Source organism: Tachypleus tridentatus, unplaced genomic scaffold, assembly GCF_004210375.1.
Source record: "Tachypleus tridentatus isolate NWPU-2018 unplaced genomic scaffold, ASM421037v1 Hic_cluster_2, whole genome shotgun sequence".
NCBI lineage: Eukaryota > Metazoa > Arthropoda > Merostomata > Xiphosura > Limulidae > Tachypleus > Tachypleus tridentatus.
The window spans coordinates 58,435,360-58,459,310 of record NW_027467782.1 but is presented as its reverse complement, the minus strand read 5'-3'; the positions used below and the strand labels follow the sequence as shown (position 1 = coordinate 58,459,310).

The 23,951-nt window shown below is 37.7% G+C and overlaps 7 non-coding genes across 7 annotated transcripts; all 7 read left to right on the top strand.

Annotated features, from left to right (window-relative positions):
* The first annotated feature begins 492 nt into the window (after window positions 1–492).
* Window positions 493–585, top strand: TRNAI-UAU (transfer RNA isoleucine (anticodon UAU)). The gene is given in 2 exon segments: window positions 493–530; window positions 550–585. It is a non-coding gene; the product is annotated as a tRNA-Ile (tRNA).
* Window positions 586–1,622: 1,037 nt separating this feature from the next.
* TRNAI-UAU (transfer RNA isoleucine (anticodon UAU)) lies at window positions 1,623–1,714 on the top strand. Its single transcript is given in 2 exon segments — window positions 1,623–1,660; window positions 1,679–1,714. It is a non-coding gene; the product is annotated as a tRNA-Ile (tRNA).
* A 4,918-nt stretch (window positions 1,715–6,632) lies between these two features.
* TRNAI-UAU (transfer RNA isoleucine (anticodon UAU)) lies at window positions 6,633–6,724 on the top strand. The gene is given in 2 exon segments: window positions 6,633–6,670; window positions 6,689–6,724. It is a non-coding gene; the product is annotated as a tRNA-Ile (tRNA).
* A 5,072-nt stretch (window positions 6,725–11,796) lies between these two features.
* Window positions 11,797–11,888, top strand: TRNAI-UAU (transfer RNA isoleucine (anticodon UAU)). Its single transcript is given in 2 exon segments — window positions 11,797–11,834; window positions 11,853–11,888. It is a non-coding gene; the product is annotated as a tRNA-Ile (tRNA).
* Window positions 11,889–14,306: 2,418 nt separating this feature from the next.
* On the top strand, window positions 14,307–14,398 carry TRNAI-UAU (transfer RNA isoleucine (anticodon UAU)). Its single transcript is given in 2 exon segments — window positions 14,307–14,344; window positions 14,363–14,398. It is a non-coding gene; the product is annotated as a tRNA-Ile (tRNA).
* A 6,928-nt stretch (window positions 14,399–21,326) lies between these two features.
* On the top strand, window positions 21,327–21,418 carry TRNAI-UAU (transfer RNA isoleucine (anticodon UAU)). The gene is given in 2 exon segments: window positions 21,327–21,364; window positions 21,383–21,418. It is a non-coding gene; the product is annotated as a tRNA-Ile (tRNA).
* A 2,441-nt stretch (window positions 21,419–23,859) lies between these two features.
* On the top strand, window positions 23,860–23,951 carry TRNAI-UAU (transfer RNA isoleucine (anticodon UAU)). Its single transcript is given in 2 exon segments — window positions 23,860–23,897; window positions 23,916–23,951. It is a non-coding gene; the product is annotated as a tRNA-Ile (tRNA).

Genomic DNA, 23,951 nt, shown 5'->3' with positions numbered 1-23,951 from the left:
AATGAAAGTTATTAGTAACCTTATCAAGTATGATGGTCATCTTTATACTGTGCAGTGTGCAGGAATAAATTCTTGTGGCAGTTAATTTGTGACACATTTGTCTTTATTCTGTTAACATTTTGAAAACTGTTCACAACACCTCACTTACACAAACCTGCATGGAAACCTTGAAGTATCGAGGCAACAAGATTACTCTGACTGTATGTTTACAGCTTTCAGGTTCTCGTAATCAGAGATTACCAACTTGTAAATTAAACAGTCCATATAAGTGGTTGTAAAAATCATCTCCCCATCGAGTGTAAAAATCCACGCCCCTGTATTCTTTGTTATCTATAAAGTTTCGTAATTGTCTGTATTGGATGTTTATGGCTACGTCTAAGAATGTTAAGTATCCTTCTGGGTTGGGTAGTTTTAGTGTTAACTTGGCTAATAGATAAAGGTTTTTAGGAAATAGTGAAGTGTTCTAGTGCTTCTATTGCAAATAATACCATATCCCCAGTGACGCAATTGGTTAGCGCACGGTACTTATAAGACAGTACTTTGTGGGATATGCCGGGGTTGTGAGTTCGAGCCTCACCTGGGGAATATTCGTTTTGTTCTCTCTATCTCGTTGTCACGTAGGCAAAGAATTTCAATTGAAATCCATGATCTGATAATTTGGCCCTGGCATGAGCAGGTGGTTAAGACACTCGACTCGTAATCCGAGAGTCACGGGTATGAATTCCTTTCACCTCAAACATGCTCGTCCTTGAGTCATGGAGGTCTTATAAGTACAATCAATTCCAATATTTGTTGGTAAAAGACTAGCGCAATAGTTTGTGTGGACTGTGATAGCTAGTTATCTTCTCTCTTGTCTTACGCTGCTAAATTAGAGACGGCTAGAGCAGAAAGCCCTCGTGAATCTTTGCGCGAAAATCAAAATAAACACTATTTGAAATTTGCCATAAATATATCTCTACCATACATCTGGTACTAAACGTGTGTTTTATGTGTCAAGAGTTTTGATTTCTAGTGTCACTGCTGCACTGTTATCTATGGTCACTCCTTTGTTCTTTTTGTACCAAGTGTTTAAAACAACTGTTGTGTAAGACAAATACAAGTAGTGTGTAGGTGGTTTCTAATGTGATGTTTGCTGCAAAAATGTGTTGATCCCCGAATACACGAAACATCCTCGCCCTTTGCCCGTGGGGCGTTATAATGTTGCGGTCATTTGCAATATTTGTGGGTAAAGAGTAGCCCAAGAGTTGGCGGTGAGTGGTGACGAATTGCTGCTTCCCTCCTCGTGTGTGTGTTTTCATTAGCAAAGCCACACTAAGCTCTAAACTGAGTCCACCGAAGGTTATCTAATCCCTGATTTTAACATTGTAAATCCGTAGACTTAAACCACTAAATTATGGACGGCTGGCGCGGATATCCCTCGTGCAGCTTTGCGCCTAATTCATAAATATTTTTGTTATCTAACTGACGTTTTTCCTTTGCAGCTACATGAGGGTTAATATACACAACCGATTAATGTTAAGTATCCTTCTGTGTTGGGAAATTTTAGTGTTAACTTGGCTGATGGACAAAGGTTTTAAGAAATAGTGAAGTGTTCTAGTGCTTCTATTGCAAATACTATCATATCCCCAGTGGCGCAATTGGTTAGCGCACGGTACTTATAAGACAGTACTTGTGGGATATGCCGGGGTTGTGAGTTCGAGCCTCACCTGGGGAATATTCGTTTTGTTCTCTATCTCGTTGTCACGTAGGCAAAGAATTTCAATTGAAATCCACGATCTGATATTTTGGCCCGGCATGACCAGGTGGTTGAGACACTCGACTCGTAATCCGAGAGTCGCGGGTATTAATTCCTATTACCCCAAACATGCTCGCCATTGAGTCATGGAGGTGTTACAAGGGACAATCAATCCCAATATTCGTTGTTAAAAGACTAGAACAATAGTTAGTGTTGACTGTCATGACTATTTACCTTGTCTTTCGTCCTACGCTGCTAAATTAGAGACGGCTAGAGCAAAAAGCCCTCATGAATCTTTGTGCAAGACTCAAACCAAATCGTTTCCGAAATATGCCATCGATGTATTTCTACCATACTTCTGGTGTTAAACCTGAGTTTAATCTATATGTGTCAGGAGCTTTGATGTCTTGTGTACATATGAATATTATTACAAATGTCGCTGTTATCTATGGCCACTCCTTTGTTTGGTTGTGATTCCCGTATACACGAAACATCTTCGCCCTTTTAGCCGTGGGGTCGTTATAATGTGGCCGTCAGTTGCAATATTCTAGTGTGTGTGCGTTTCCTTTAACAAAGCCACACTGGACTCTCATCTGAATCCACCGAAGGTAATCGAATCCCTGCTTTTAACGTTGTAAATCCGTAAACTTATACAACTAAATTATGGATGGCTAGCGCGGATAACCCTCGTGTCGCTTTGAACGAAATTCAAAATCAAACACTTTTAAAATATTTTTGTCATCTTAACCGATGTTTTTCCTTTGCAGCTACATGAGGGTTAACATACACAACCGTTTAATGTTAAGTATCCTTCTGGGTTGGAAATTTTAGTGTTAACTTGACTGATGGACAAAGGTTTTGGAAATAGTGAAGTGTTCTAGGGCTTCTATTCCATGTACCATAACATCCCTAGTGGTACAATTGTTTAGCGCACGGTACTCAAATAACACAGAAATTGTTTTCCGCAACCACTATTTCTCAATGTTTTGTTCCCACTATGGAATTAAGCACATTCTATTATTAAAATTTTATTAGCGCGGGACTAATTCGCTTAAGGGACTTCACTTACTAATTTGTCCCTCGTTGGCTTCCCTTAGAAACTATTATCGAGTTATGTCAGGATGTATCTGAAAGTATGATACCTGTCCAAGTCAGACAGTATTACTAATAGTTATATGATGCTATTCCAGAACAATGGAAAGGCTTGGTTGAAAGAGAGATTCCCCCAATTACAGGTACGACAAAATTTATTTTTGAGATGTGTGATTCAGATGGTGAAAATGTTATCCACTAAATGATCTTCCTGATAAAAGACTGATTAAGATAGTACACCAGAACTCCATCCCCGCTACTGAAGAAATTATTGCATGGGAAGATATTTTAATAGATATCAACTGGAAAAAAAATACATAAATATACTTATCACCCATTTAAAGGCTTTGTCTTTTTTGATGTGAATTATTTATTTTATCACAATGCTTTAATCACGAACAATAAACTTGTTCATATGCAAAAACATGATACTAGTTTATGTACACTTTGTGATAAAGAAACTGAAACAGTGAGACATTTATATTGTCTGTGTCCAGAGGTTCAACCCTTATGAACATTAGTTTTCAATACTCTTTCCTTTATCATTCAAAATCAGTACCAATGAATCAGGAATGGAGAATTCTTGTACAGGGTATCCTAGAAAGATTAAGAAAAGACGACAACCTACAGCGTATGTTTTGATTACATTAGCTAAATATTGTGTTATGACTGTTAAGATAATTTTGTTTAGCCAAAAATATACATTTAAATCTGTTGTCATTTTATAAAGGTCAGTTAGTAAAGAAAACAAGTTTTGATGATTACAGATATGTTATTCGTAATAATGTCAATGTTTCTTTCAGTTTTATTCTAAACATGTTTGTCCTTGTTTACAACGTTACATTATTGTGTGTCCTTTGATACGAGTAATTAGAGAGAGTATTCGGTACATTCAATTGTGCATAACCGTGCATTTGATTTTGTACTTGTTTTGCATGTAATATATATGATTTAAAGGCCTCTTCAAGAGGTTTTCAATAATAAAACAAAAAACCGCACGGTACTTATAAGACAGTACTTGTGGGATATGCCGGTGTTGTTGCATCTTTAGATTCCAGCCAAGGCAGAACTATCGTCATGTTCTGATTTTGACATCTGCTTTTGGGTTCTGCCTTGTCTCTGATGCTACCTTTATCTCGCTCATAAGTATTATGACCAACCTTACTCCTTCACCTAAAAAGAGTCAAAATGGCATGGCCAGGTGGTTAGGACACTTGACTCGTAATCTGAGGGTCGCATGTTCGAATCCCCGTCGCACCAAATATGCTCGCCCATTCAGCCGTGGGGCGTTATAATGTGCGGTCAATCCCACTATTCGTTGCTAAAAGAGTAGTCCAAGAGTTAGCAATGGGTGGTGATAACTAGCTGCCTTTTCTCTAGTCTCACACTGCTAGATTATAGATGGCTAGCGCAGATAGCTCTCGTGTAGCTTGGCGCGAAATTCAAAACAAACAAAAAACGATAAACCAAATATTCCATCTATATACCTCTGCCATATTTCTGGTATTAAACCTGTGTTTTATCTACAGTTATGTGAAAAAGGTAAGACACCCTATGAAAGTGTGTGTAATTTTCTAACATTTTGGATATATAGATATTTAATCTAAATTTCAACAATACTGAGATATTACAGTTATATAACTAAACAATTAAAACTGAAGAAAAGACTTTTCAAGGTCTTCTGTAAATGTAATTCTACAAAAATGCATATTCTAACTGAGGAAAAAGTTAGGACCACCCTACCCCCTAATAATTAGTGTTATCCCCTTTGGCTAAAGTAACTGCAGTGAGACGATTTTTTTAGCCATCTACCAGTCTCTGACATCGGTTTGAAGGAAGTTTGACCAACTCCTCAATGCAGAATTCTTTCAGCTGTGAGATGTTTGAGGAGTTTTTTGCATGAACGGCTCGTTTCCAGTCACCCCACAGCATCTCAATGCGATAAAGATCTGCGCTTTGACCCATCTATTCCAGGACTCTCCATTTCTTAGTTTTCAACCAGTCCTTGGTGAATTTCCTGGTACGTTTTGGGTCATTGTCGTGTTCCAGGGTCCAGTTCCGCTTCAGCTTTAATTTTCATATAGATGGTCTCATATGATCCTCAAGCACTCTCTGATACACAGTGGAATTCGTGGTGGATTCTATAATTGTGAGCTGTCCAGGTCCTGCTGCAGCAAAGTAGCCCCAAACTATGACACTTCCACCTCCATGCTTCACAGTTGGTATGAGATTTTTTCCTGGAATGCAGTATTTGGTTTACGCCAAACACGTCCTCTGTTCTGGTGTCCAAATAATTCAATTTTGGACTCATCTGTCCAAAAAATATTATTCCAGAAGACCTGGTCTTTGTCTACATTCTCTCTGACAAACTTAAGTCTGGTCTTGAATTTTCTCTTAGAGAACAAAGGTTTCCTCCTTGTACACCTCCCATGCAAGTTAAACTTGTGCAGTCTCTTTCTGATTGTAGAGGCATGCACTTTCACATCAACAGTAGCCAGAGCCTGCTGTAGGTCCCGTGATGACATGTTAGGGTGTTTGAAGACCTCTTTTAGCATCTTGCGGTCTGCTCTCGGGGAGAACTTGCTTGGACGACTAGACCTGGGCATGTTGGCAGTTGTTTTGAAAGCCCTCCACTTGTTGACTATTTTCCGGGCAGTGGAATGGTTGATTTCAATATCTTTGGGATCTTTTGAAACCCTTCCCAGACTCAAAAGGTGCTACAATTGTCTTTCTGAAGGCCTCAGACAGCTCTTTCGCTCTCACCATGGTGCTCACTCTCACTTCAACAGTCAGGAGCACACCAAACTAAATGTCTGAGGTTTAAATAGATCAAGCTTCATTCAAAATGCTGAGTACCGATCTTCTAATCATGTGCACCTGGTATGATACATTTGTGTGTGAGTTGAGCTATTTTAAGTGGATATAAATGTGAGGTTGTCCTAACTTTTCCTCAGTTAGAATATGCATTTTTGTAGAATTACATTTATAGAAGATTTTAAAAGTCTTTTCTTCAGTTTTAATTGTTTAGTTATATTCCTATAATCTCTCAGTATTGTTGATATTGAAATTAAATAACTATGTATCCAAAAATGTTACAAAAGTACACAGGCTTTCATAGGGTGTCCTGACTTTTTCACATACCTGTATATGTGTCAAGAGTTTTGAATTTTAGTGTCGCTGCTGCACTGTTATCTATTGCCACTCCTTGGTTTGGTTTGTACAAAGTTTTTTTAAAATAACTGTTGTGTAAGACAAATGTAAGTATTGTGTGGGTTGTTTCTAATGTGATGTTTGCTGGAAAATGTATTGATCCCCGTATACATCAAACATACTCGCCATTCCAGCCGTGTGGTTGTTATAATGTGACGGTCATTTCCAATATTTGTGGGTAAAGAGTAGCCCAAGAGTTGGCGGTGAGTGGTGACGAATTGCTGCTTTCCCTCTAGTGTGTGTGTGTGTTTCCTTTAGCAAAGCCACACTAAGCTCTAAACTGAGTCTACCGAAGGTATTCGAATCCCTGATTTTAACGTTGTAAATCCGTAGACTTACACCACTGAATTATGGATGGCTGGCGCGGATATCCCTCGTGCAGCTTTGCGCGAAATTCAAACCAAACACGTATAAAATATTTTTGTGATCTTAACCGACGTTTTTCCTTTGCAGCTACATGAGGGTTAATATACACAAACGATTAATGTTAAGTATCCTTCTGGGCTGGGAAATTTTAGTGTTAACTTGGCTGATGGACAAAGGTTTCTAGGAAATAGTGAAGTGTTCTAGTGCTTCTATTGCAAATAATATCATATCCCCAGTGGCGCAATTGGTTATCGCACGGTACTTATAAGACAGTACTTGTGGGATATGCCGAGGTTGTGAGTTCCAACCTCACCTGGGGAATGACTATTTTGTTCTCTACCTCGTTGTCACCTAGGCAAAGAATTTCAATTAAAATCCACGGTCTTATATTTTGGCCCGGCATGACCAGGTGGTTAAGACACTCGACTCGTAATTCGAGAGTCGCGGGTATTAATTCCTATTACCCCAAACATGCTCGCCCTTTGAGTTATGGAGTTGTTACAAGGGACAATCAATCCTAATATTCGTTGTTAAAAGACTAGAACAATAGTTAGTGTTGACTGTCATGACTATTTACCTTGTCTCTCGTCCTTCGCTGCTAAATTAGAGACGGCTAGAGCAGAAAGCCCTCATGAATCTTTGTGTGAGACAAATGTAAGTAGTGTGTAGGTGGTTTCTAATGTGATGTTTGCTGCAAAAATGTTTTGATCCCCGTATACACGAAACATCCTCGCCCTTTGGCCCGTGGGGACGTTATAATGTGACGGTCAGTTGTAATATTAGTTGATAAAAGAGTAGCCAACAGTTGACAGTGTGTGATGACGAATTGGTGCTTTCCCTCTAGTGTGTGTGTGTTTTCTTTAGAAAAGCCACACTGGGCTCTCATCTGAGTCCACCGAAGTTAATCGAATCCCTGATTTTAACGTTGTAAATCCGAAAATTTAGCGGTGTATTAGCGGAGGACTTTCCCTTTAGTTGTACACTACGAAATGATGGACGGCTAGCGCGGATAGCTCTCGTGTAGCTCTGCGCGAAATTCGAAAACAAACAAACAAACATATATAAAATATTTTTTATCTAACTGACGTTTTTCCTTTTCAGCTTCATTAGGGTTAATATACACAACCGTTTAATATTATAATATTCGTTACATTATTAACACTCTAATAGTGTAGTTATAACTCTAAACATGCAGCTGTACTGACATATTACATAAATGACTATTTTGTGATAGATAAAAATAAAAAAGAATTACAATATGTTTTATAATTAGTTAAAAAACAAATAAACAGAAAATACAAGTTGCTAAGAAACAGTAATAAGTTGAAAGGACATAAAGTATACTTAAGGGTTATAAACGGATTGTAAGACTGTGTGATACTTCACAGTATGCAAGTGTTAAACTGAAAGTAATGGTGTCAAGTGTATCGGTGTTGCGTATTGTTTTTAGAACGGTGGTTTGGTTACATATGCCATCAAGTGTTCATCTACGGATTAAATTCTTTAATAAATTTAACTTCCATATATTTTCTCTTCAAAATCATTCCTATTTTGTAAGTTAGAAACTTAAAATAGGTTTTCTGTGTTTCTGTTGAAGTGGTTTTGTGTTGGTCATACGTCTGTAACGTACTGATGTGTTGTGAGACACGTGTGTCTGAAGTACTTCCAGCTTCTCTCAAATATGCGTCTCCTCATATTTTAGAAGGATTTGACAAACCAAGTTTCTCGCGTTACACTTTGTTCTACGGCGTTTTCTCTGGCGTATTATGTTTTACCTGTTTCTTATGTTGTGTTGGTTGTCAGTTGAGACCGTCTAATGGCTTTACGGTTGTGATTACGTTGTTACTGAAAGGAATATTCATTTCGGATATTTTCGTATGTTTGTTGCTGTTATTGCAGAGTTCTTGTTTTCTGTGGTTTCAAAACGTTGGTACTGTAATATTCGGTGTATCAGTTTCACAGTAGTAATGTATTAAAGTCATTTTGAGCTGTTTGAATGGCATTCTGAGTGAAATAATTCTGATTTATTATCTTTAATTCTCCTATTATTGTTTCCATTTTAACTCGTTGTGGATGGTGTAATTTATTATGAAGAAATATCTGCTTACTAATTTCTTTCAGGGCGTAGATCCTGGGAGAATGGGGATAACTCCCTCCTTCATTTTAGGTGGGGTGTGTGGTGCATACAATCATCCCCCCCGTACAGTTTGGTCTGTTGAACTGTTTTATTGCATCACTGGCCTACAAATTGTGTGTTTGTTCTTGTAATTCTCGTGTTCTTACCAATCGAATTACATAATTAGGCCTAGATGTAGGCTTTTTCAGTAGCCAAAATGTACATCTTTAAAATAGGCGTGCTTCTAAACTTTTTTATCTAAGCGATAGTTCGTAAGTATCAGTCGGTAGGCCTAAGTATACATGCAAGGCTTGCAAGCACTATCACAGAATCTACCTACGTTTTGTACGTAATGTACGATTAAGTAAAATTTTCATCACAACAGATTGAACAGAGCGTGAACTTCGAAAATATTACTACGACGCGAAAACTGCTGTTATCTAGATCTGGCAGGCCATTTGTAGCTGCATCAATCTTATGTGTATATTGTGCGGTTTGCCTGCGCTATTTGTTCTTATGCATGTTTTCCCGGTTTTATTGTCGAACGTCTTACTCTCCTCAGCTGCCAAAGGTGCTGACCATAGTGAATGTTTAGTGTACAGTTAACGACAGGTTTGGGCCGCTCGGATCCAGACGTGCCCTACATCGCCCTCCTCCGCTTCTTTAATTTTAGTTTCGATTTTACAACGGGGCTCATATCATCCATACGCACATCTAATACCACGACAGAAAGCAAAATATCAAGATATCAACTTCTAGGGTACGTTGTTTGATAAGTTTCCATGGTTGCACTTCGACAATCAGACACAAAAGTCATATGCTTTCATTGTGCCAAGGAGGAAAATAGAGGTCTTTTACAGTGAAATTGAGTGGCCAGTGGAGTGTTCCTTCATATCCACCGGTTTTGCAACTAGGAAAAGGCAAAACAGAAATTTAACGAACACCAATCCTCCTCTCAGCACAGATTTGCTATATCTCCAGAAGGTTCACTTGATGTAACTCCAGTGACTCTCCAGCTACATGATGGAAAAAGAAGCAGCAGGAAGAATACAAAGGAAGTCTCGCCAAAATATTCAGAAGTTTACGTTTCTTACTGCGTCAAGGTTTAGGATTACGTGGACATAATGATACGGAGGGAACTTCCTGCAGTTAATGAAGCTCCTGGAAGAGAAAGATCCTGAGTTGACGGCCTACTTGTCAAACAAAACCACTTTCACATCACCCCAGGCTCAGAATGTAATAATGGAGATGTTCAGCCATCAAATACTGAGGAACATAACACACGAAGTGTAGCAAAGTAAAATATTTGCATTAATGGTTGATGGCACTCAGGATGTTACAGGTGCCGAAAAGGAAGCATTATGTGTACGATACGTAGATGAGAACATTGACGTCCATGAGACATTTCTTGGTTTGTACAGTGTTTCCAATACAACTGGTGAAACAATATCCTCAGCTATACTTGATGTACTGACTAGACTCAAGTTACCACTGTCAGATTAAGAGCACAAACTTATGATAGATTCACTAACATGAGTAGTACATTCAGTGGATGCCAGACAAAAATAAAAGAGAAGCAACCGTCAGCTTTGTTTTTTCATTGTGGAACACACAAGGCTAATTTAATAATGCAACATGCAGTTGAAGCTTGTGAATGTGTTCGAGATTCTATCCAGTGGGTACATGAACTTGGTGTCTTGCTTCAGAGGTCAGGCAAATACAAGACAATCTTTGAAAATATTGTATCGTCAGACAGTCACAATGGTCCAGTTAAATACATCCGCCCACTGTGTCCAAAACGCTGGTTGTCCCGCCTATCTGTAATTACATGGGCTAATGATCACTACAGTGACATTGTTGATTCTTTGTCTGAATTAGCAAATGATAAATCAGATGTAGCAGTGAAAGCACGAGGTCTGCTAGACAGATTTGACAAAGGAAAGACAGTTTTAGGATTGTTGATGGCTCAGCATCCATTAGCTGCATTAGAGGAACTAAACCGCGTATTTCAAGAAAAATCAGCGACAGTATCTGGCATGATTGAAGCATCTGTAATGACAGTTGAGCAATTGCGGGTATTGCGAACAGAGGAAAATTACAACAAGATTTTCATGAAGCTGAGAAAAGGTAACTTACCTAGATCTGGTGCCTATTGAACTACCACGCATTCGCAGACCCCCCAGAATGATCACAGGTGATGGCTCAGCACACCATTCTGCAACAGCTGGAGATTACTGCAGAAGCCAATATTTTGAATTTGTGGACACAGTCATAGAACATCTGACCACTATATTCAATGCAGACAACAATGCCTTGATGCAATACCTGGCACTTGAGAACATGATCAAATATGGCAAGATTGACAACTCGGTTGTAAACTTCCTTCCAGAAATCTCTGCACAACGGCTCGAGTTTCAGTTGTCCATGTACAAAGGAACAACAAAAGCAAGAAATGTGTTTAAAGTCAACTATGTCTTAGTGCCGCCTCAACCATGCGGCAGTTTGTCACACTCACAATGATGAGGTCTACAAAATAAATATAGAAGAGCTTATGAAAGAATTCATAAACAGATCATCACAAAGGAGGTCTACGTTTGAGAACATGTAGACTACAGAACAAATGAATAACCATGTGTTACTTTGTATTGATGTGTAATTTTCAAGAGTTTGCAAAGACATTTTAATTATTTTTATCAAACAACATGAACAGTTTTTCGGTACATATAAACTTATCAAGGGTAATTACTAATTTTATTAATATTTGAAAACGTAATTCATGCAATGAAAGTTATGAGTAACCTTATCAAGTATGATGGTCATCTTTTATACTGTGCAGTGTGCAGGAATAAATTCATGTGGCAGTTAATTTGTGACACATTTGTCTTTATTCTGTTAACATTTTGAAAACTGTTCACAACACCTCACTTACACAAACCTGCATGGAAACCTTGAAGTATCGAGGCAACAAGATTACTCTGACTGTATGTTTACAGCTTTCAGGTTCTCGTAATCAGAGATTACCAACTTGCAAATTAAACAGTCCATATAAGTGGTTGTAAAAATCATCTCCCCCCCATCGAGTGTAAAAAATCCACGCCCCTGTATTCTTTGTTATGTATGAAGCTTGGTAGTTGTCTGTATTGGATGTTTATGGCTACGTCTAAGAATGTTAAATATCCTTCTGGGTTGGGTAGTTTAGTGTTAACTTGGCTAATAGATAAAGGTTTTTTAGGAAATAGTGAAGTGTTCTAGTGCTTTTATTACAAATACTATCATATTCCCAGTAGCGCAATTGGTTAGCGCACGGTACTTATAAGACAGTACTTGTGGGATATGCCGGGGTTGTGAGTTCGAGCCTCACCTGGGGAATATTCGTTTTGTTCTCTATCTCGTTGTCACGTAGGCAAAGAATTTCAATTGAAATCCATGATCTGATACTTTGGCCCGGCATGAGCAGGTGGTTAAGACACTCGACTCGTAATCCGAGAGTCACGGGTATGAATTCCTTTCACCTTAAACATGCTCGTCCTTTGAGTCATGGAGGTCTTATAAGTACAATCAATCCCAATATTTGTTGGTAAAAGACTAGCGCAATAGTTTGTGTGGACTGTGATAGCTAGTTATCTTCTCTCTTGTCTTACGCTGCTAAATTAGAGACGGCTAGAGCAGAAAGCCCTCGTGAATCTTTGCGCGAAAATCAAAATAAACACTATTTGAAATTTGCCATAAATATATCTGTACCATACATCTGGTACTAAACGTGTGTTTTATGTGTCAAGAGTTTTGATTTCTAGTGTCACTGCTGCACTGTTATCTATGGCCACTCCTTTGTTCTTTTTGTACCAAGTGTTTAAAACAACTGTTGTGTAAGACAAATACAAGTAGTGTGTAGGTGGTTTCTAATGTGATGTTTGCTGCAAAAATGTGTTGATCCCCGAATACACGAAACATCCTCGCCCTTTTGCCCGTGGAGGCGTTATAATGTGACGAAATTAGATTTCGGCACATTGTTGTGTAGCAATACCGGAAAGAAACAGACGAAACTTGTGTTTTACAACAATTCGGATTTTTTAAATCACTGGACAGTTGTTTCCTGTTCGCCATGATGACCAAGCAGATAATGACGGAGACGGCGCTAAATTGCCGGAAGTACATTTTTTGCTGGCTAAATTCCAATAATTGTGAACCATGTGTCTAGTTATGGAATGGTATAATGTAGTTTATTTGCCAAACTAAACAAATTTTTCACAGGAATATCAGTTTTTCACACGTTCTGAACTGTACGAACACTTTCTGCTCCTCCAATTTTTTGTTTGTTTGTTTATATACAGTTTATTTGTTGTTTAATTTACATAAAAATTCATGTAGACGTGTGTTAGTATAATATTTATAATACATTATACGTCTATTAGCCTATAAGTGGTACTTTATAAGTTATGAACAAAAAACTACTCGGGATGCAGGTGTACGAACACTTTGTGTTGTAACTGTACCACTAAGCAACCTGTGATGGGTGCAGTTCTTTTCAACAATGAGCACTATAAGTTAAGAAAATAAAAATTCATCATATATGGTGTTAAATAGACGATGTAGTACTAATTACACCTTACACCCACTACGATGTAGAATTAAACTTAGTCAAGTCCTAACAGGTGTGATCCAGGAAATGGCACAAAATAAAAGTTCACTTTCAAGGGGGAGGGGTTGTTAAAATTCAAAAAAATTAAGACAATAAAACCAGGTTCAAGTTTCAGTTAGCAAATTCACTAATTAACATAAATCCTGACTTGTAATGATGTACAAGTTAATCAGTTACTTGTAGTGGAGAATGCCGGAAGTATAACACATTATAAAATCTGTTTAAAGGTTTAGTTGCTAATGTCAAAAAACATTCGGTGTTGTGTATTGTTTCAGAATGGTGGTTTAGTTACATACGCCATCAAGTGTCTCTGTTCATCTACGGACTAGTTTGTTTAATAAATATAGTTTACATATTTTTTCTCTTTAAAATCCTTCGTATTTTTTTAAGGTAGAAACATATAATGGGTTTTCTGTGTTTGTGGTTCCCTGTTTGTACAAGAAGTGTTTCTGTTGAAGTGGTTTTGTGTTGGTCATACGTCTGTAACGTACTGATGTGTTGTGAGACACGTGTGTCTAAAGTACTTCCAGCTTCTCTTACATATGCGTCTCCACATATATTACAAAGATTTCACAAACCAAGTTCTTCGCGTGACACGTTTGTTCTACGGCGTTTTCTCTTGCGTATCATTCTTTACCTGTTTCTTATGTTGTGTTCGTTGTCAGTTGAGACCGTCTAATGGCTTTACGGTTGTGATTACGTTGTCATTGAAAGGAATGTTCATTGCGGATATTTTCGTATGTTTGTTGCTGTTGTTGCAGAGTTCTTGTTTTCTGTAGTTTCAAAACGTTGGTACTGTAATATTCGGTGTATCAGTTTCACAGTAGTAGTGTATTAAAGTCATTTTGTGCTGTTTGAATGGCATTCTGAGTGGAATAATGCTGATTTATTATCTTTAATTATCCTATTATTGTTTCCATTTTAACTCGTTGTGGATGGTGTAATTTATTATGAAGAAATATCTACTTATTATATTCTTTGTTATGTATGAAGCTTGGTAGTTGTCTGTATTGGATTTTTTATGGCTACGTCTAAGAATGTTAAGTATCCTTCTGGGTTGGGTAGGTTTAGTGTTAACTTGGCTGATGGACAAAGGTTTCTAGGAAATAGTGAAGTGTTCTAGTGCTTCTATTGCAAATAATATCATATCCCCAGTGGCGCAATTGGTTATCGCACGGTACTTATAAGACAGTACTTGTGGGATATGCCGAGGTTGTGAGTTCCAACCTCACCTGGGGAATGACCATTTTGTTCTCTACCTCGTTGTCACGTAGGCAAAAAATTTCAATTGAAATCCACGATCTGATATTTTGGCCCGGCATGACCAGGTGGTTGAGACACTCGACTCGTAATCCGAGAGTCGCGGGTATTAATTCCTATTACCCCAAACATGCTCGCCCTTTGAGTCATGGAGGTGTTACAAGGGACAATCAATCCCAATATTCGTTGTTAAAAGACTAGAAAAATAGTTAGTGTTGACTGTGATGACTATTTACCTTGTCTCTCGTCCTACGCTGCTAAATTAGAGACGGCTAGAGCAAAAAAGCCCTCATGAATCTTTGCGCGAGACTCAAACCAAATCGTTTCCGAAATATGCCATCGATGTATCTCCACCATACTTCTGGTGTTAAACCTGAGTTTAATCTATTTGTGTCAAGAGCTTTGATGTCTTGTGTACATATAAATATTATTACAAATGTCACTGTTATCTATGGCCACTCCTTTCTTTGGTTGTGATCCCCGTATACACGAAACATCTTCGCCCTTTTAGCCGTGGGGTCGTTATAATGTGGCCGTCAGTTGCAATATTCTAGTGTGTGTGCGTTTCCTTTAACAAAGCCACACTGGACTCTCATCTGAATCCACCGAAGGTAATCGAATCCCTGCTTTAACGTTGTAAATCCGTAAACTTATACAACTAAATTATGGATGGCTAGCGCGGATAACCCTCGTGTCGCTTTGAGCGAAATTCAAAATCAAACACTTTTAAAATATTTTTGTCATCTTAACCGATGTTTTTCCTTTGCAGCTACATGAGGGTTAACATACACAACCGTTTAATGTTAAGTATCCTTCTGGGTTCGGAAATTTTAGTGTTAACTTGACTGATGGACAAAGGTTTTTTGGAAATAGTGAAGTGTTCTAGGGCTTCTATTCCATGTACCATAACATCGCCAGTGGTGCAATTGTTTAGCGCACGGTACTCAAATAACACAGAAATTGTTTTTCCGCAACCACTATTTCTCAATGTTTTTGTTCCCACTATGGAATTAAGCACATTCTATTATTAAAATTTTATTAGCGCGGGACTAATTAGCTTAAGGGATTTCACTTACTAATTTGTCCCTCGTTGGCTTCCCTTAAAAAACTATTATCGAGTTATGTCAGGATGTATCTGAAAGTATGATACCTGTCTAAGTCAAACAGTATTACTAATAGTTATATGATGCTATTCCAGAACAATGCAAAGGCTTGGTTGAAAGAGAGATTCACCCCAATTACAGGTACGACAAAATTTATTTTTGAGATGTGTGATTCAGATGGTGAAAATGTTATCCACTAAATGATCTTCCTGATAAAAGACTAATTAAGATAATACACCTGAACACCATCCCCGCTACTGAAGAAATTATTGCATGGGAAGATATTTTAATAGATATCAACTGGAAAAAAATACAAAAATATACTTATCACCCATTTAAAGGCTTTGTCTTTTGATGTGAATTATTTATTTTATCACAGTGCTTTAATCACGAACAATAAACTTGTTCATATGCAAAAACATGATACTAGTTTATGTACACTTTGTGATAAAGAAACTAAAACAGTGAGACATTTATATTGTCTGTGTCCAATGGTTCAACCCTTATGAACATTAGTTTTCAATACTCTTTCCTTTATCATTCAAAATCAGTAGCATTGAATCAGAAATGGAGAATTCTTGTACAGGGTATCCTAGAAAGATTAAGAAAAGATGACAACCTACATCGTATGTTTTTTATTACATTAGCTAAATATTGTGTTATGACTGTTAAGATAATTTTGTTTAGCAAAAATATACATTTAAATCTGTTGTCATTTTATAAAGGTCAGTTAATAAAGAAAACAAGTTTTGATGATTCCAGGTATGTTATTCGTAATAATGTCGATGTTTCTTTCAGTTTTATTCTAAACATGTTTGTCCTTGTTTACAACGTTACATTATTGTGTGTCCTTTGATACGAGTAATTAGAGAGAGTATTCGGTGCATTCAATTGTGCATAACCGTGTATTTGATTTTTGTACTTGTTTTGCATGTAATATATATGATTAAGAGGCCTCTTCAAGAGGTTTTGAATAATAAAACAAAAAAGCGAACGGTACTTATAAGACAGTACTTGTCGGATATGCCGGTGTTGTTGCATCTTTAGATCCCAGCCAAGGCAGCACTATCGTCATGCTCTGATTCGGGTCGTCTCGCGTTCATATTCATATTTACTTTGACATCTGCTTTTTGGGTTCTGGCTTGTCTCTCCGATGCTACCTTTATCTCGCTCATAAGTATTATGACCAACCTTACTCCTTCACCTAAAAAGAGTCAAAATAGCATGGCCAGGTGGTTAGGACACTTGACTCGTAATCTGAGGGTCGCATGTTCGAATCCCCGTCGCACCAAATATGCTCGCCCATTCAGCCGTGGGGGCATTATATGCGGTCAATCCCACTATCCGTTGGTAAAAGAGTAGTTCAAGAGTTATCAATGGGGGGTGATAACTAGATGCCTTTTCTCTAGTCTCACACTGCTAGATTATAGATGGCTAGCGCAGATAGCTCTCGTGTAGCTTGGCGCGAAATTCAAAACAAACAAAAAACGATAAACCAAATATTCCATCTATATATCTCTGCCATATTTCTGGTATTAAACCTGTGTTTTATCTACAGTTATGTTAGAAAGGTAGGACACCCTATGAAAGTCTGTGTAATTTTCTAACATTTTTGGATATATAGATATTTAATCTAAATTTCAACAATATTGAGATATTACAGTTATATAACTAAACAATTAAAACTGAAGAAAAGACTTTTCAAGGTCTTCTGTAAATGTAATTTACCACGTGCTGAAGTATAACACATTATAAAATGTGTTTAAAGGGGTAGTTGCTAATGTCAAAAAACATTCGGTGTTGTGTATTGTTTCAGAATGTAGGTTTAGTTACATACGCCATCAAGTGTCTCTGTTCATCTACGGACTAGTTTGTTTAATAAATATAGTTTACATATTTTTTTCTCTTTAAAATCCTTCGTATTTTTTAAGGTAGAAACATATAATGGGTTTTCTGTGTTTGTGGTTCCCTGTTTGTACAAGAAGTGTTTCTGTTGAAGTGGTTTCCTGTTGGTCATACGTCTGTAACGTACTGATGTGTTGTGAGACACGTGTGTCTGAAGTACTTCCAGCTTCTCTCAAATATGCGTCTCCACATATTTTACAAGGATTTGACAAACCAAGTTCTTCGCGTGACACGTTTGTTCTACGGCATTTTCTCTGGCGTATCATTCTTTACCTGTTTCTTATGTTGTGTTGGTTGTCAGTTGAGACCGTCTAATGGCTTTACGGTTGGGATTACGTTGTTACTGAAAGGAATATTCATTTCGGATATTTTCGTATGTTTGTTGCTGTTATTGCAGAGTTCTTGTTTTCTGTGGTTTCAAAACGTTGGTACTGTAATATTCGGTGTATCAGTTTCACAGTAGTAATGTATTAAAGTCATTTTGAGCTGTTTGAATGGCATTCTGAGTGAAATAATTCTGATTTATTATCTTTAATTCTCCTATTATTGTTTCCATTTTAACTCGTTGTGGATGGTGTAATTTATTATGAAGAAATATCTGCTTACTAATTTCTTTCAGGGGCGTAGATCCTGGGAGAATGGGGATAACTCCCTCCTTCATTTTAGGTGGGGTGTGTGGTGCATACAATCATCCCCCCCTGTACAGTTTGGTCTGTTGAACTGTTTTATTGCATCACTGGCCTACAAATTGTGTGTTTGTTCTTGTAATTCTCGTGTTCTTACCAATCGAATTACATAATTAGGCCTAGATGTAGGCTTTTTCAGTAGCCAAAATGTACATCTTTAAAATAGGCGTGCTTCTAAACTTTTTTATCTAAGCGATAGTTCGTAAGTATCAGTCGGTAGGCCTAAGTATACATGCAAGGCTTGCAAGCACTATCACAGAATCTACCTACGTTTTGTACGTAATGTACGATTAAGTAAAATTTTCATCACAACAGATTGAACAGAGCGTGAACTTCGAAAATATTACTACGACGCGAAAACTGCTGTTATCTAGATCTGGCAGGCCATTTGTAGCTGCATCAATCTTATGTGTATATTGTGCGGTTTGCCTGCGCTATTTGTTCTTATGCATGTTTTCCCGGTTTTATTGTCGAACGTCTTACTCTCCTCAGCTGCCAAAGGTGCTGACCATAGTGAATGTTTAGTGTACAGTTAACGACAGGTTTGGGCCGCTCGGATCCAGACGTGCCCTACATCGCCCTCCTCCGCTTCTTTAATTTTAGTTTCGATTTTACAACGGGGCTCATATCATCCATACGCACATCTAATACCACGACAGAAAGCAAAATATCAAGATATCAACTTCTAGGGTACGTTGTTTGATAAGTTTCCATGGTTGCACTTCGACAATCAGACACAAAAAAGTCATATGCTTTCATTGTGCCAAGGAGGAAAATAGAGGTCTTTTACAGTGAAATTGAGTGGCCAGTGGAGTGTTCCTTCATATCCACCGGTTTTGCAACTAGGAAAAGGCAAAACAGAAATTTAACGAACACCAATCCTCCTCTCAGCACAGATTTGCTATATCTCCAGAAGGTTCACTTGATGTAACTCCAGTGACTCTCCAGCTACATGATGGAAAAAGAAGCAGCAGGAAGAATACAAAGGAAGTCTCGCCAAAATATTCAGAAGTTTACGTTTCTTACTGCGTCAAGGTTTAGCATTACGTGGACATAATGATACGGAGGGGAACTTCCTGCAGTTAATGAAGCTCCTGGAAGAGAAAGATCCTGAGTTGACGGCCTACTTGTCAAACAAAACCACTTTCACATCACCCCAGGCTCAGAATGTAATAATGGAGATGTTCAGCCATCAAATACTGAGGAACATAACACACGAAGTGTAGCAAAGTAAAATATTTGCATTAATGGTTGATGGCACTCAGGATGTTACAGGTGCCGAAAAGGAAGCATTATGTGTACGATACGTAGATGAGAACATTGACGTCCTTGAGACATTTCTTGGTTTGTACAGTTTGTCCAATACAACTGGTGAAACAATATCCTCAGCTATACTTGATGTACTGACTAGACTCAAGTTACCACTGTCAGGATTAAGAGCACAAACTTATGATAGATTCACTAACATGAGTAGTACATTCAGTGGATGCCAGACAAAAATAAAAGAGAAGCAACCGTCAGCTTTGTTTTTTCACTGCGGAGCACACAAGGCTAATATAAGAATGCAACATGCAGTTGAAGCTTGTGAATGTGTTCGAGATTCTATCCAGTGGGTACATGAACTTGGTGTCTTGCTTCAGAGGTCAGGCAAATACAAGACAATCTTTGAAAATATTGTATCGTCAGACAGTCACAATGGTCCAGTTAAATACATCCGCCCACTGTGTCCAAAACGCTGGTTGTCCCGCCTATCTGTAATTACATGGGCTAATGATCACTACAGTGACATTGTTGATTCTTTGTCTGAATTAGCAAATGATAAATCAGATGTAGCAGTGAAAGCACGAGGTCTGCTAGACAGATTTGACAAAGGAAAGACAGTTTTAGGATTGTTGATGGCTCAGCATCCATTAGCTGCATTAGAGGAACTAAACCGCGTATTTCAAGAAAAATCAGCGACAGTATCTGGCATGATTGAAGCATCTGTAATGACAGTTGAGCAATTGCGGGTATTGCGAACAGAGGAAAATTACAACAAGATTTTTCATGAAGCTGAGAAAAAAGGTAACTTACCTAGATCTGGTGCCTATTGAACTACCACGCATTCGCAGACCCCCCCCAGAATGATCACAGGTGATGGCTCAGCACACCATTCTGCAACAGCTGGAGATTACTGCAGAAGCCAATATTTTGAATTTGTGGACACAGTCATAGAACATCTGACCACTATATTCAATGCAGACAACAATGCCTTGATGCAATACCTGGCACTTGAGAACATGATCAAATATGGCAAGATTGACAACTCGGTTGTAAACTTCCTTCCAGAAATCTCTGCACAACGGCTCGAGTTTCAGTTGTCCATGTACAAAGGAACAACAAAAGCAGGAAACGTGTTTAAGGTCAACTATGTCTTAGTGCCGCCTCAACCATGCGGCAGTTTGTCACACTCACAATGATGAGGTCTACAAGATAAATATAGAAGAGCTTATGAAAGAATTCATAAACAGATCATCACAAAGGAGGTCTACGTTTGATAACATGTAGACTACAGGACAAATGAATAACCATGTGTTACTTTGTATTGATGTGTAATTTTCAAGAGTTTGCAAAGACATTTTAATTATTTTTATCAGACAACATGAACAGTTTTTCGGTACATATAAACTTATCAAGGGTAATTACTAATTTTATTAATATTTGAAAACGTAATTCATGCAATGAAAGTTATTAGTAACCTTATCAAGTATGATGGTCATCTTTATACTGTGCAGTGTGCAGGAATAAATTCATGTGGCAGTTAATTTGTGACACATTTGTCTTTATTCTGTTAACATTTTGAAAACTGTTCACAACACCTCACTTACACAAACCTGCATGGAAACCTTGAAGTATCGAGCCAACAAGATTACTCTGACTGTATGTTTACAGCTTTCAGGTTCTCGTAATCAGAGATTACCAACTTGCAAATTAAACAGTCCATATAAGTGGTTGTAAAAATCATCTCCCCCCATCGAGTGTAAAAAATCCACGCCCCTGTATTCTTTGTTATGTATGAAGCTTGGTAGTTGTCTGTATTGGATGTTTATGGCTACGTCTAAGAATGTTAAATATCCTTCTGGGTTGGGTAGTTTAGTGTTAACTTGGCTAATAGATAAAGGTTTTTTAGGAAATAGTGAAGTGTTCTAGTGCTTCTATTACAAATACTATCATATTCCCAGTAGCGCAATTGGTTAGCGCACGGTACTTATAAGACAGTACTTGTGGGATATGCCGGGGTTGTGAGTTCGAGCCTCACCTGGGGAATATTCGTTTTGTTCTCTATCTCGTTGTCACGTAGGCAAAGAATTTCAATTGAAATCCATGATCTGATACTTTGGCCCGGCATGAGCAGGTGGTTAAGACACTCGACTCGTAATCCGAGAGTCACGGGTATGAATTCCTTTCACCTTAAACATGCTCGTCCTTTGAGTCATGGAGGTGTTATAAGTACAATCAATCCCAATATTTGTTGGTAAAAGACTAGCGCAATAGTTTGTGTGGACTGTGATAGCTAGTTATATTCTCTCTTGTCTTACGCTGCTAAATTAGAGACGGCTAGAGCAGAAAGCCCTCGTGAATCTTTGCGCGAAAATCAAAATAAACACTATTTGAAATTTGCCATAAATATATCTCTACCATACATCTGGTACTAAACGTGTTTTATGTGTCAAGAGTTTTGATTTCTAGTGTCACTGCTGCACTGTTATCTATGGCCACTCCTTTGTTCTTTTTGTACCAAGTGTTTAAAACAACTGTTGTGTAAGACAAATACAAGTAGTGTGTAGGTGGTTTCCAATGTGATGTTTGCTGCAAAAATGTGTTGATCCCCGAATACACGAAACATCCTCGCCCTTTTGCCCGTGGAGGCGTTATAATGTGACGAAATTAGATTTCGGCACATTAAGTTGTGTAGCAATACCGGAAAGAAACAGACGAAACTTGTGTTTTACAACAATTCGGATTTTTTAAATCACTGGACAGTTGTTTCCTGTTCACCATGATGACCAAGCAGATAATGACGGAGACGGCGCTAAATTGCCGGAAGTACATTTTTTGCTGGCTAAATTCCAATAATTGTGAACCAAGTGTCTAGTTATGGAATGGTATAATGTAGTTTATTTGCCAAACTAAACAAATTTTTCACAGGAATATCAGTTTTTTCACACGTTCTGAACTGTACGAACACTTTCTGCTCCTCCAATTTTGTTTGTTTGTTTATATACAGTTTATTTGTTGTTTAATTTACATAAAAATTCATGTAGACGTGTGTTAGTATAATATTTATAATACATTATACGTCTATTAGCCTATAAGTGGTACTTTATAAGTTATGAACAAAAAACTACTCGGGATGCAGGTGTACGAACACTTTGTGTTGTAACTGTACCACTAAGCAACCTGTGATGGGTGCAGTTCTTTTCAACAATGAGCACTTTAAGTTAAGAAAATAAAAATTCATCATATATGGTGTTAAATAGACGATGTAGTACTAATTACACCTTACACCCACTACGATGTAGAATTAAACTTAGTCAAGTCCTAACAGGTGTGATCCAGGAAATGGCACAAAATAAAAGTTCACTTTCAAGGTGGAGGGGTTGTTAAAATTTAAAAAAAATTAAGACAATAAAACCAGGTTCAAGTTTCAGTTAGCAAATTCACTAATTAACATAAATCCTGACTTGTAATGATGTACAAGTTAATCAGTTACTTGTAGTGGAGAATGCCGGACTACAACTTGCTTACCACGTGCTGAAGTATAACACATTATAAAATGTGTTTAAAGGTTTAGTTGCTAATGTCAAAAATCATTCGGTGTTGTGTATTGTTTCAGAATGGTGGTTTAATTACATACGCCATCAAGTGTCTCTGTTCATCTACGGACTAGTTTGTTTAATAAATATAGTTTACATATTTTTTTCTCTTTAAACTCCTTCGTATTTTTTAAGGTAGAAACTTAAAATGGGTTTTCTGTCTTTGTGGTTCCCTGTTTGTACAAGAAGTGTTTCTGTTGAAGTGGTTTTGTGTTAGTCATACGTCTGTAACGTACTGATGTGTTGTGAGACACGTGTGTCTAAAGTACTTCCAGCTTCTCTTACATATGCGTCTCCACATATATTACAAAGATTTCACAAACCAAGTTCTTCGCGTGACACGTTTGTTCTACGGCGTTTTCTCTTGCGTTTCATTTTTTACCTGTTTCTTATGTTGTGTTGGTTGTCAGTTGAGACCGTCTAATGGCTTTACGGTTGTGATTACGTTGTCATTGAAAGGAATGTTCATTGCGGATATTTTCGTATGTTTGTTGCTGTTGCTGCAGAGTTCTTGTTTTCTGTGGTTTCAAAACGTTGGTACTGTAATATTCGGTGTATCAGTTTCACAGTAGTAATGTATTAGAGTCATTTTGTGCTATTTGAATGGCATTCTGAGTGGAATAATTCTGATTTATTATCTTTAATTATCCTATTATTGTTTCCATTTTAACTCGTTCTGGGTGGTGTAATTTATTATGAAGAAATATCTACTCATTATATTCTTTGTTATGTATGAAGCTTGGTAGTTGTCTGTATTGGATTTTATGGCTACGTCTAAGAATGTTAAGTATCCTTCTGGGTTGGGTAGTTTTAGTGTTAACTTGGCTAATAGATAAAGGTTTTTAGGAAATAGTTAAGTGTTCTAGTGTTTCTATTGCAAATACTATCATATCCCCAGTGGCGCAAATGGTTAGCGCACGGTACTTATAAGACAGTACTTGTGGGATATGCTGGGGTTGTGAGTTCGAGCCTCACCTGGGGAA